The sequence below is a fragment of the Papaver somniferum genome, chromosome 4 (assembly GCF_003573695.1).
Source record: "Papaver somniferum cultivar HN1 chromosome 4, ASM357369v1, whole genome shotgun sequence".
NCBI classification, from domain to species: Eukaryota; Viridiplantae; Streptophyta; class Magnoliopsida; order Ranunculales; family Papaveraceae; genus Papaver; species Papaver somniferum.
The window spans coordinates 127,713,841-127,725,440 of record NC_039361.1 but is presented as its reverse complement, the minus strand read 5'-3'; the positions used below and the strand labels follow the sequence as shown (position 1 = coordinate 127,725,440).

General features: G+C 36.9%; 1 long non-coding RNA gene across 1 annotated transcript; it reads left to right on the top strand.

Moving 5' to 3' along the window:
- Positions 1 to 902: 902 nt before the first annotated feature.
- On the top strand, positions 903 to 1,887 carry LOC113274253. The gene is made up of 2 exons (XR_003322900.1): positions 903 to 1,386; positions 1,532 to 1,887. It is a non-coding gene; the product is annotated as an uncharacterized LOC113274253 (long non-coding RNA).
- Positions 1,888 to 11,600: the final 9,713 nt, after the last annotated feature.

Below are 11,600 nucleotides of genomic sequence, written 5' to 3'. Positions count from 1 at the left end.
AATATCTGTGACTGCTACAGTCAAGAAAACAAGAGAAGAAGCAGGTGCTTCTGTGAAGAATGGCTTAAAAATGGAGATGTAGCTTTGTTTGAGTTGCAGGTGATGTTGTAGGTGGGATATGAACTGAGTGATGCAGCTGGAGCTGTTGAAAATGTCTTTCTAAGGATGATGTAAGGGAATGCAGAAAAACCCCGATACCTAGTCCAGATTTGAACACCAAACTGTATTAAACTGCTACAGACACTAGCCTACTACTAATTAACTTCGGACTAGAATGTAGTTGAGACCGAATTAAACCCTCACAACAATTCAGTTACAGGCGCGATCCTTACGCCTCTTCACTACAAAAAAGAAGGCTTATAGGGACGACCACTTCTCAAAAAACCGTCCCTAGAAAGGATTATTTGGGACATCCTAACGTGCCCGTCCTTAGTGTGTGTTTTTGGGACGGTTGGAAAAAATGCATCCCAATTGGGTCCATTAGTAGGGAAGAGTTACATCTGTACGTCACTACTCGTTCATTAGTATGGACTAAATTTTTCTTCCCGTCCCTAATAGATGGATTCTTTCAAGGGTTGTCATCATGCCGTCGGTAATATACTATCTTACACCCAATACCACAATATAACATTCCCCATTTCTTCCTTTGATTATATCACATATTATGTAAGGATGATGTGGGATGGCCCACCATTTCAATATCTAGAACAATCCAATAAAATTAGATATACTTCACGGTTAAGAATAACCCATTGTACTAAGATAAGCATGTCACCTGCTTGAACATTCTTGTAATGCCACGTGGGCATATTCATGAAGTTTCCACTTGCCGACTTTAATTTAGTCGAAGTCTATATAAAGCCCTAACCGGCACTTTGACACTATGTACAAACCATGAAGAAATGAAAATGAAATGGAACACAGTTCCTCTTCCTCTCCACTTTTGTCTTTTCTTTCTTGTTTTATATACAACATTAATTAAAAGTATAACATGAACACTTACTCACCAAATACATGAACTAGCACTATTGTTAAGATGATTGAATTCCACCCGTATTCGATGAAAACATAAAACGTTATCAACACGAATTACTCGATAGCTGCAGTGTGTTCCTTGGTCGATTAGAGGAGTTGTAGCGGGAGCAACATCTATAATTGGCGGAAATTATTATTTTTCTTTCCCTAATTCTTTATGTTTTATGTTTATTGAATATAATCTTAACTTTGTACTTACCCATATTATTTTTGTTGTGGTCAGGATACCGTAACGGATTAAAGTTTCGATTTGTACAGTTAAATTGAACTTTATCCTAATTAAGGCGCATATATATATATATATAAACGTGATATATATTTTAATTTGTAATTGTTGGTAAGTATGGGATGGTAAGTATCGTAACTCCGTGAACTTTGTCAATTTTCTTTATCATTTTATTATGATACTAATAGTTTTAATACCGGTAAAGCAAGAAATTATCGCATACATGAAGGATAGCATGAATTTGATTTTCTCTGCTTTGATAATCTCCAGAAATTTGTTCCACCAGAAGATGGAACATCGCGTGGTATAATATGGGTGCAAAATGTGTGCTCTGCTAGCCAGTTGGTCCCAGAAGTGACCCGTTATAAGTGCTAGCCATTCCTATCGCTGGTCCCTGAAGTGACCAACTAGGCAACTTTGCCATAAACAGTTTATCCATTTGTGCACTTGTAAACTAATATTCCGTTGACCCTGAAGGTGACGAAGTTGGAGATTTGTTGATATTGTATTAGTGCCATATGTGTTTTGATGTTTATCCTTTGTTTTATCCTTTGTTTATTTTCTTTGCTTATTTTTGTAAGTAATCGATTCCAGAAGCAATCCATGAAATGTTGTCGACTCCAAAAGCAGTCCACATATATTTTATACCTTCTTGTAATAATCCAAAATTTATGGGTTCCGGTAGTAATCCATAAAATATACTCCAGAAGTGGTCTACTGAAATAGTTGGATTCCAGGAATTAGCCACGAAATTTTGGGTTCCCGAAGTAGCCCATGGTTACGTAATGATTTTGTTAATGATTTATTAATGTCCGTCTCTCGTCTATCTGTGACAATGGATATGGATTCCTGAAGTAATTTATCCATTTTAAATAGACGATAGAGATATCTGTCTCACAAACCAGAACAATAAACATGATTTTTCGAACCAATAATAATTTTATAACCTTGAAGAGGTTTGATTTTTTGGAAATGTAATACATCATTTCAGTTTCGAATAATATGATAGACGGCTCCGGAAGAGCGTGTATCATTTTTGTGGTATAACAGTCATCATTATTGACGCCTTATATTATTCCGGATTCCCGAAAAATCTGTTGAGTTTTGGATAATATTTGGCGTTACCACCTTGAAATGATAAATTAGCATTTTTATGAAGTATTTTGTTACTTCATTTGTTTTTGTGCCAGAAGCACATTTAGAGAAGCTTGGGGCTCTCTCGTTTATGGGGTGTGCCATATGGAAATTATATCAATAGAATCTCACAGTGTCATTAGCCAGAAGTTTAATGACCTCGCTTTTTTCATGCTCGGACATGGTCGATATGGACACCAAAGTTCTACCAAGATGAGTAGACAATTTAAAATGCTCATGGACATCCTTTACATAACCTGAAGCTTCCGTCAAATAAGGATGTAAATCGTGTTATTCTTTCTCTGAGACATTTGGCTCTTTAACCGACATTAACAATAGCCTTACGGTAACCAGCTGAATCACCAAAATTATAGCAAAGGGGATTTATGGTGGCATTTTGTAGGGATTATTTGCCTGCATTGTGGACAATTTTTAATACTTCGCTGTATTAATAGACACATCTTCTAGATGGTCTCTTGTTATATTAACACGTAATGTTAGATTTTGCCGAAATGTTTGTGCAAATCTTGTGGTTGCGTATCCATTTTTGGACTTTCCAATTAAGTCAATCTATTTTGGTGGTAAATTTATAGGATTTTGATGCTTTTCCTTTAGTTGGTATTATATCGAGCATATAAATAGCACATGTGCACGCTCAACATGGTCTAGTTGAGTTCTTTATAAAGCATTCTTAGTTGATTGCTCGACCAACTATTTACCATCAGTACTATTTTGGGAAACAACCTTACAATTTACGTGTTTGGTCCATAACGTCACCTATCTATATATGTTGGTTTCGATTCATAAGACATTTAAAACCATGTGCTGGTAATGTCTTATTGAAGATGAGATTGTATTCCCGCCGTTAGGGGGAGGAAGTAAGCCGTCAATGAGGAACGGCGTGAAATGTCTCATCTCTTGTCGATCCTGCAGCTGTTTTTGGGTACTTTTTGTGTAGTTAAATTAAAACACAAAAACTATCATGAGCAGAATTGCCTTTGAAAATCAGGTAATTATGGAACCAGAAGTTTCCAGAAATGAGATAGTAATATTTCCGCCATGATCTAGAAAACTAAGATGCCACAAGAAGTTGGCATGACAACCTGCCACCAGAAGTTGGCGTGAGTAAGGTTGATAACCTTTAAGGTTCTTCCATTTTAATCAGGGGGATAAATGTCATCACAAGAAGTTGGTGAGAATTATGTTGATAACCTAAAAAGGTTTTTCCCGCTTATACTAGGGGAGAAAGACTGCCGTCTGAAGATGGCACGTATTATGTCCACAAATTTAAGTATTTTCCCTTGAAGTCATGTAGATGAACGACACCATTTAAAGGTTGCAGTAAGAAATGTCGATAATTAATAGGTTATCTGATTGAGTTTTTATCCTGATCAAAGAAAGTATGGCTGCCACTAGAATTGGCGTGAAGCATCTCATTTATTTTCTCACACCAAGATATTGGATGTAATTGAGATGTTGAATATTTCTCATGGTTGAAACACATAACTGCAGTAGCTCTGTGAAGATATTGATGGTCACTTTCTTGAGGATACAGACACGGGAAGTTTTCTCAGCAGGTTAAATCATGCATCTCGCAATGACCAAGTCGTGTGTTAAGACACACTTGAGGCCTAAATGAATGCCTCATATATGCCTCACAAAAGAGAATCCAATCACTTTTATAATATGTAGTGCTCTTGAAGAGACTACAGATGGTTCTCGTGGAGACTATCGAAATATGATCCACATTCTCTAACTTTATACCTCATTAAAAAAAATGAGAAGATGATAATGCCCCTGAAGTGGCGCTGGTACCAGTATGTGAAAATTTTGTTGAATATGCATGCATTAGAGAACTGTGTAGGTGATAGATACATATATGTGTCTAATATATCTCATTTGTGTATATCATTAGTGCTCGATTTTGTACTTATTATGGTCTTTTATGCTTTTGTAGGTGTTTTTGAATAAATAAGGCTTTGCGGCAAAATTGGCTAAAAATGTGGCCCTTGGAAATGCCCCAGAAGTGTACCGGAAATACCCCGGAGGAACCCTGAAAAAGTGCGGAAAACATCCCAGAAGAATTGCTAAAGGCACCCCTAATTTGGATAAGGGGCACCCCATTTCAGGGCATGTACTAAAGGGACACCGGAACTGGATAGGGGGAGGTAATCTTCAAAATTCAAAACAGAAATTGGCGGGGAAAAAAGGCAGCAGCGACAACAGTTTTTGAGCAGAGATTTGAGCGACTTAGGAGAAGATTCAATGGGCATATTTGGTACCTACGGACTCTAGAAGACATAACAGGCCTAATGCAATCGTCTAGACCCATCCAATTGGGCTGGATAAGTCGGAATAATTGATCAAAGTCCCAACAAGATACGACTTCTCTGTTTAGGGTTTGGGATTGGTCAGAGAGATTTATGGGATTTTCTTGCGTGGGATATACTTCAAATAAGTTGAGTCCAAGTCCTAGAAGATATTTGAGACGAGAGAATAGCTAAAAACAGGGTGGAACGCAACAAGAAGAGGATTATTCTTCAAACTGCCCGTAGAGAATAATGGAGATTTTCAACGAGTTTGATCGAGTTTCAAGGTGATTCAAAGCCTATAAATAGTTGGATTTAAGTCATAGAAGGGTTAGAAAAACCTTAGGAGAGAGTTTAGAGTCCAGGAGAGCCGAGGAGAAGCGATTACAGAGAGTTACAGTGCTGCTGCTGCTGCTATTCGAGGAGGAAGAAGAAGAGGAAGAACAGACCTGCTAAGGCAGTCGTTCTTCAACTGTCTTAAAACCAGAAACGAGTGTCGTTGTTTTACAGCAACAGAAAAGTATCGTTCAATTTTCAGCTCTTTCCCTTTTGTAACAGTGGCGCTGTAACACCATTAAAGCGTTGCAAATTCCTGTTTCATCATATATTCATCAATAAAAACACCTATTTTAGCCATGAATTTATCTTGTGAGTGTGTTTTTGGGATGAGGAGCTAAACCCAATCCCAGGGGTGATGGAGGAAGCCATTCTTCCAAAAGTTATGTGGTAAAATTCATTTATATTTATTTATGCAATCCTTTTATGATTAATTGCACCGAATGAAAATTGAATAAATGATTTTTATTAATTAATTATGTTTTCTCTTGATGAATTATGCTTGGTTTATTGCTTTTGATATTTCATGCTTGCGATTAACAATGGATGTTTTGAAAATCTGATTTAGGCAATGATTAGAATCACAATTGTTTTTGATTTGAATTATAATGTCTGGAATTGCATGATAATAATTATTATTGAATCACATGAATTTTGGTGAATGGTGAAATCCTAACCCCTGGTTTTTCCATAATATTTACATCACCTTTGAATTTAATTTGTTTTATCTTTATTTTTATTAAGTCTAAAAATTATTTCCTTCACAAGTCTGAAAAGAACCCAGTTTTTACCACAACTACAACATCATTTGAAAAACCATCAAACTTTTGGCGCCGCCGACGCAGATTTGTGTTTAGGTAGCATTTTTTTTTAGATTTTTTTTTTATTTTTTTTTATTATTATTTTTATTTGTTCCTTTTTACGTTTCTTTTTGTGTCTTTGATTTACAGGTTCGGAGTGGAATACTAAGGACTTGGGAACAAAAAGCTTAAAGCTAAAAGCTAAAAGAGAAGAAAAAAAAGACATAATTTTTTTTTTTAGGATTTAATTTTTATTATTATTATTTTTTTGTATATAGCTTTTATTTATTTATTTTTTAGAATTTGTAAATAGGCTTTATTTTTCATAATTTTTGGACTTTTTATTTGGACTTTTGGACATTTTTTTTAACCCTACGGAAGGGTCTTATTATTAATAAAAAAAAATTTAAATATAAACTGTTTGCAGGGAAGGACGACGATTACAATATCGTCTCGGCTAGGGCTGCACATGGGACGGGACGGTACGGGTTTTTGCCTAACTCAGTACCTGTACCTCCCTATGACCGGTACTTGTACCTGTACCTGTGCAGTACGGGACGGGACCTGTACCTGTTTAACTCGGTACGGGAACGGGACGGGACCGGTTCTTTACCTGTAGCATATGTAAAATTATAAGAAAAAAACAAAGCAAAAAAATCTTCAAAGTTCTAAGTTCAACCACTTCAACTGTTAACACCTGAATCCATACTTCATACCCATAAGTTTAAAATGCATTTGGCATTTGACCTGAATACATATCTTCAAATTTCTAAGTTCAATTCAATTGTTTAACACTTAAGTAGAAAAAACAGAAAGCAAAGCAAAAAAACAGCACTTCGGCAGTTCGGCTTTGGCACTTGACCACTTCCATAAATTTGCTTCAACAAGAAAAGAACTTCATCTCTAAGCATCAAACATCCAAGACCTCTTAATGAGTCTTCGCAACCAGCTTTGACAAATCCCTATAAATGGTCATACGACTTGGGACTTTGAATCTAGGCTCCAACACTTGCATTAAGGCCCTAAACCCTTCACCTTCAACCATTCTGAATGGCACCTCATCAAGAATGATAAACATAGCAAGATCCATTCTACACCTTTCCTGACTGTAATTAGATGCATCACCGGCAGTAGTTCTATCTTCAGTTGGATCTCCTTGTGCAGCTTACTGAGCGTCGGCAGAAGGTGCAGGTACAAATGTAGGGTAAATAGAGGAACCAACTTCAGTTGCAGCTCGACTTTGAGTTGTATTTGCATCCATCTGAAATGAAAAAAAGGGACAAAGGTAGTTATGTTATGCGACACAGATTTAGTTGGTCAATCGAACTATATGTGACAGAGGTAGACATGGACATAATAAGGCACAAAAAACGGATGAGAGCTCAACTGATATGCATCAACACGAATGAAATGGATTGAATTCCTACTAAATTAAACCCTATACTATAATATCATGAATCAAATGATATCATTATTTTTGTAAGCTTCTTCATTGTATCTTCCATTTAAAAAAACATTATTACACCTACTAATTGAACCACAAATTCCTGAAAAATGCTACTACATCAAACATAATGAAATTTTACAATGAATCGAACATGGGTTGGCTCAATATATCACAATTAAAAAGATACAACCAAAATAATCTCACAACTAAGTTTAAGCATTTGTAACAACAAATTTTGACATAAATTTCATTGATTTCTCATAACCAATCGATTTAAAAATTCAACAACAAAACCTTGAGGTCTTCTTACGAACACATGGCTATCATAATCCAAATTCTCATTCAATTCAAGAAGCCTACTCCCATAACAAGACAAAAGCAGAAACCCTAACTATTATTACCTGTTGCAGACTTGCAGTTGCAGTCTTGCAGACTTACAGTAAATAAAAAACGAATCGATGATTAGAACTTAGTAGATGGTGATGATGAATCGATGATTAGAACTTAAAAGATGGTTATGATCAATCGATGATTAGAACTTAGAAGATGGACTGGTGCATCGACGATGGCCTCTTCTCTTCTCTGAGAGGAAAATGAAAACCTAAGGCTGAGCCGCTGAGAGAGGGAACAGGAAATGAGGAGAATACGATGGATAAAGGGTATAACCCCTACTATCAACGGCTAGGATTTAACCCTAATTTCAACGGATAGAGATCCTCGGTACTACGGGACGGGAAGGGACGGGAATAGCATAGAACCGTTACTCGTACCTCCCTATGACACGGTACCAGTTTTGGTACTTGTACCTGTCCCATCTGACCGCGGTTCCGGGACGGTACCGGTACGGTTCTTGCGGTTCCGGGACGGTTCCATGGGACGGGACGGTTCCTGTGCAGCCCTAGTCTCGGCCCCTCGGGTTCGCACACGGCATAGGAGTCGTGGCCCGAGTCGACTTCAACGGTTCATCTCCCGTCTGGTACGGGAGGTAAGTCCATCGAAACACTCGCAAATCTCCTGTAAGCGAGTTACTGTATTCCTTAAGGTGATTCATTGATTGAGGACGAATTTGGACTGTTTTTAAATTCCTAGTAAAGGTCAAGTACTAGCCATACAAGATAAGGGTTCGGATTTCATCACCATTCCCTTCTTGCCCGCCTTAGGAAAACGAAACCTAACGCGAACCCAAGCTTAAAACTTGACTATAACGAGACCGATAGGGTATCGCGCTTATCAGGAAAATTTTTCGAAGGATATTGGTTACTTTCTTAAGCACACCTCGAAGTTCATGATGGTTTCTGTGAGTTGAATGCGTGACTGCGCCGCCTTGTGATAGCGGTGAGGCCTTGGGTATCAAAGCTTCACTGAGCTTCCCTCGCCTCAATTCAACTTACTTTGACTCGGATTGATTCCAGGGGGGTTTGCTCAAACTGTAACGAATTCCCCTTCGAGAGATAGAAGCTAGTCTAGAAACAATCTAAGGGAGCCATCATGCTTTTTGTTTGCTAGATAAAATAGGCTTGTCGTGGTCGGGTCAACCTTCTTTGTGCTTGTTTAGAATTCCCTTGCAGTTAAAATGTCAAACTGGTATTATAATAGCCATCAGAATGAATATAATTATCCAACTGAACAATATGGACATTATTATGACCATAATGTGAATAGTGGTTGGGAACGCCAACCTTTTGAAGGTTATGGGTCATACCATGGTGAGACCAATTACTATCCACACGTGCATCAGTCATACGAGCAAGAAGATTATAGTACTAGTTCTTCTTCTCTAGAGGATACAATCAAACTATTGAAAAGTAGTCCTTATTATGATCCTTCAGTTCCTGTTCCTTCTCTAGAAGAGACTCTCAGGAATTTAGCTGAGTCACCACGTCAGTTAGCTGAATCGACGTATAAATTAGATGAGGTGAATAACGTAGTTATGGACGAAAGAACTGCAACAACAACTGAATCTGTAGAAGATATCCTCAATAGATTAACTCAAAACTTAGATCCTACACTAAGGTAACTTTCTTTGGAAGAGACCCTTGAGAGGATAGCTGAGTCCACACGTAGACTTGAGTTAGAGACGAACGAAAGTATTGCTCAAAATAACTTGAATTGCCAATATAGTGTATCCAATAATACCCTTGAGAATAAAGATAGTTTTTCACATAATCAAGATAACGAGGTTATAATTGGTAACACTACTTATTTAGATAAGGTTCAATCATCTTCGTACTATTATGATGATGAGGATAGTAGTGATAAAGAATCTGAAATATGTAGGCATAGTGATCAGGAATCTAGTAATCCAATTGAACTTTATAGTGATTATATTATTTCTACTTCAAATCCAAATAATTTGTATGATTATTCCCTTATTCAAGAGGACGAGGATTTGATTAGGAATACCACCGTTTTAGACGATGTAGTATTTCCTTTTGATTACGAAGCCGATAGTGGTTTAGAGGAACGGGTTTATTCTGAAAATGTTGTTTTAGAGTCTAGCGACTTAGAAACAATAATCTTAAATGAAGAACATAGACCCGTAGAGATGAGTAAAGATGCACTACCTGATAAAAACTTAGAAGAATCAATTGACAACTTCCAAGAATCTGATGATCTAGAAATTAGGGAGATTGTGACTAGTCTATCTAGAGACACTGAAAACTCTAAATTTGGGGGTGATTATCACTTTCCTAGTGCTTTACCTTTAACTCTCAGAAAGTCCCCTCACATAGGACTTGATATCCATGCCTCAACCATCTTACAAGATTATCTTCATACTAGGTTTCCCGAACCTAATGATGTCCTGAAAAAAGTTCAGTCGTTAGAAACCCATCCTCTGGTTGATGTGGTTTTCCCAGGCTATGATACCCAGATTGACTTTGTTTTCCCACCAAATAGTTTTTTTCCAAATGTGGGAACGTTTATATTCCAAATGTGTCGAATATTAAGTTGTGAGACTAAACCTAAATGCTTTAGGAAATTAGAATCGACACAATTGCTTAAGAGTGACCACTAATCTCATTGTGGTCAATTTTGTAAGGCAAATCTTATTGACTTAGAGGATCCTCAGTTATTTAGGTTATTATTGTGCGCTTCTAAGATCATATTTGAGTTTCTACAGACTCTAAGATCTAGTGATTCGGATCCCATCTATGAAGAAACGCGGCCAATGAAAATATTCTATTTAGACCCTTTCATAGAACCTGAACCTGGACCGTAATTAGCGATAGTTATCAGGAAACTAGGTAAGGGCATGCTATTCTTGTCCATTTTCTTGGTTCACTGCAGTTTCCTTTTGTCAGCTCTTTTTGGTTTTAAAGACCCGCAGTTATTTCGTCTGTTACTTTATGGTTCGAGTTGACTAATCCTTTCCTAAGTCTGGCTGAAGACTTTAAACTTAGCACTTCTTGGGAGGTATCCCATGCTCAAGCAACACGGTAATATCTTTCCTTATCTCTTTTGCTTCATTGGTAACAGTTTCTCCTTGTTCATGCTTTTAATTTCATCTTTAGAACATTTAGGACAATGTTAGATTTAAGTTTGGGGGTATGGGAGAAACTTTTTAGTTGCATAATAAATAAACTCCAGAGCCTAGAAATTTATGCCTATTAAGGATTGCACTAACTAATCTAAGTGGATGGAAGCATTTTGGTTGTAGGAGTTGAGGAACCAATCTGATTAGATGGAAACATCTAGAAGAGTCTATTCATAAAAGCACAAAGCTCAGGTGTTAGAAATAACATGATAGTTTCACCATATCTCGTTGAGTCCTTTTCACTTCTATTTTTATTTTTCTTTTTAAATATGTTTCTAAGTGATTTGGTGGGGCTCACGATTCAAGTTGTTACCAATGCTAGGGTGAATTAGAGTGATTGAGATACCATTAAAAAAAAAAAGTTGAAAAAAAAAGTTGAAAAAAAAAAAGTTGAGTAAAAAAATAAAAAAAATAAATTGAGACCAGACCATTTGACCAAAAGGAATAAATTCAATAAAGTCGACCACTGGTACCCTTGTATATGCCAGTTATGTTGACCTAGAGTTAGGTTATCGACCACTGGTACCCTTGTATATGCCAGTGTGTTGATATTAGTCAGACTAGTACCTCAATCCATTAGGATAGGTTCATTTTGGCGGAGGCCTTCAGACAGATATGGGAAACGCCGTTCACTTAGTAAACATCAAAACCATATATGTTTTTCTATATCCATCTTCTTGATCTATCCATGTGATTAGTTTTGACACCGAATATGATGTCCATAGTGCAACTATCTAAGTAGAGCTCTGTCACTTTATATGAATTTTAGTATGCTTGA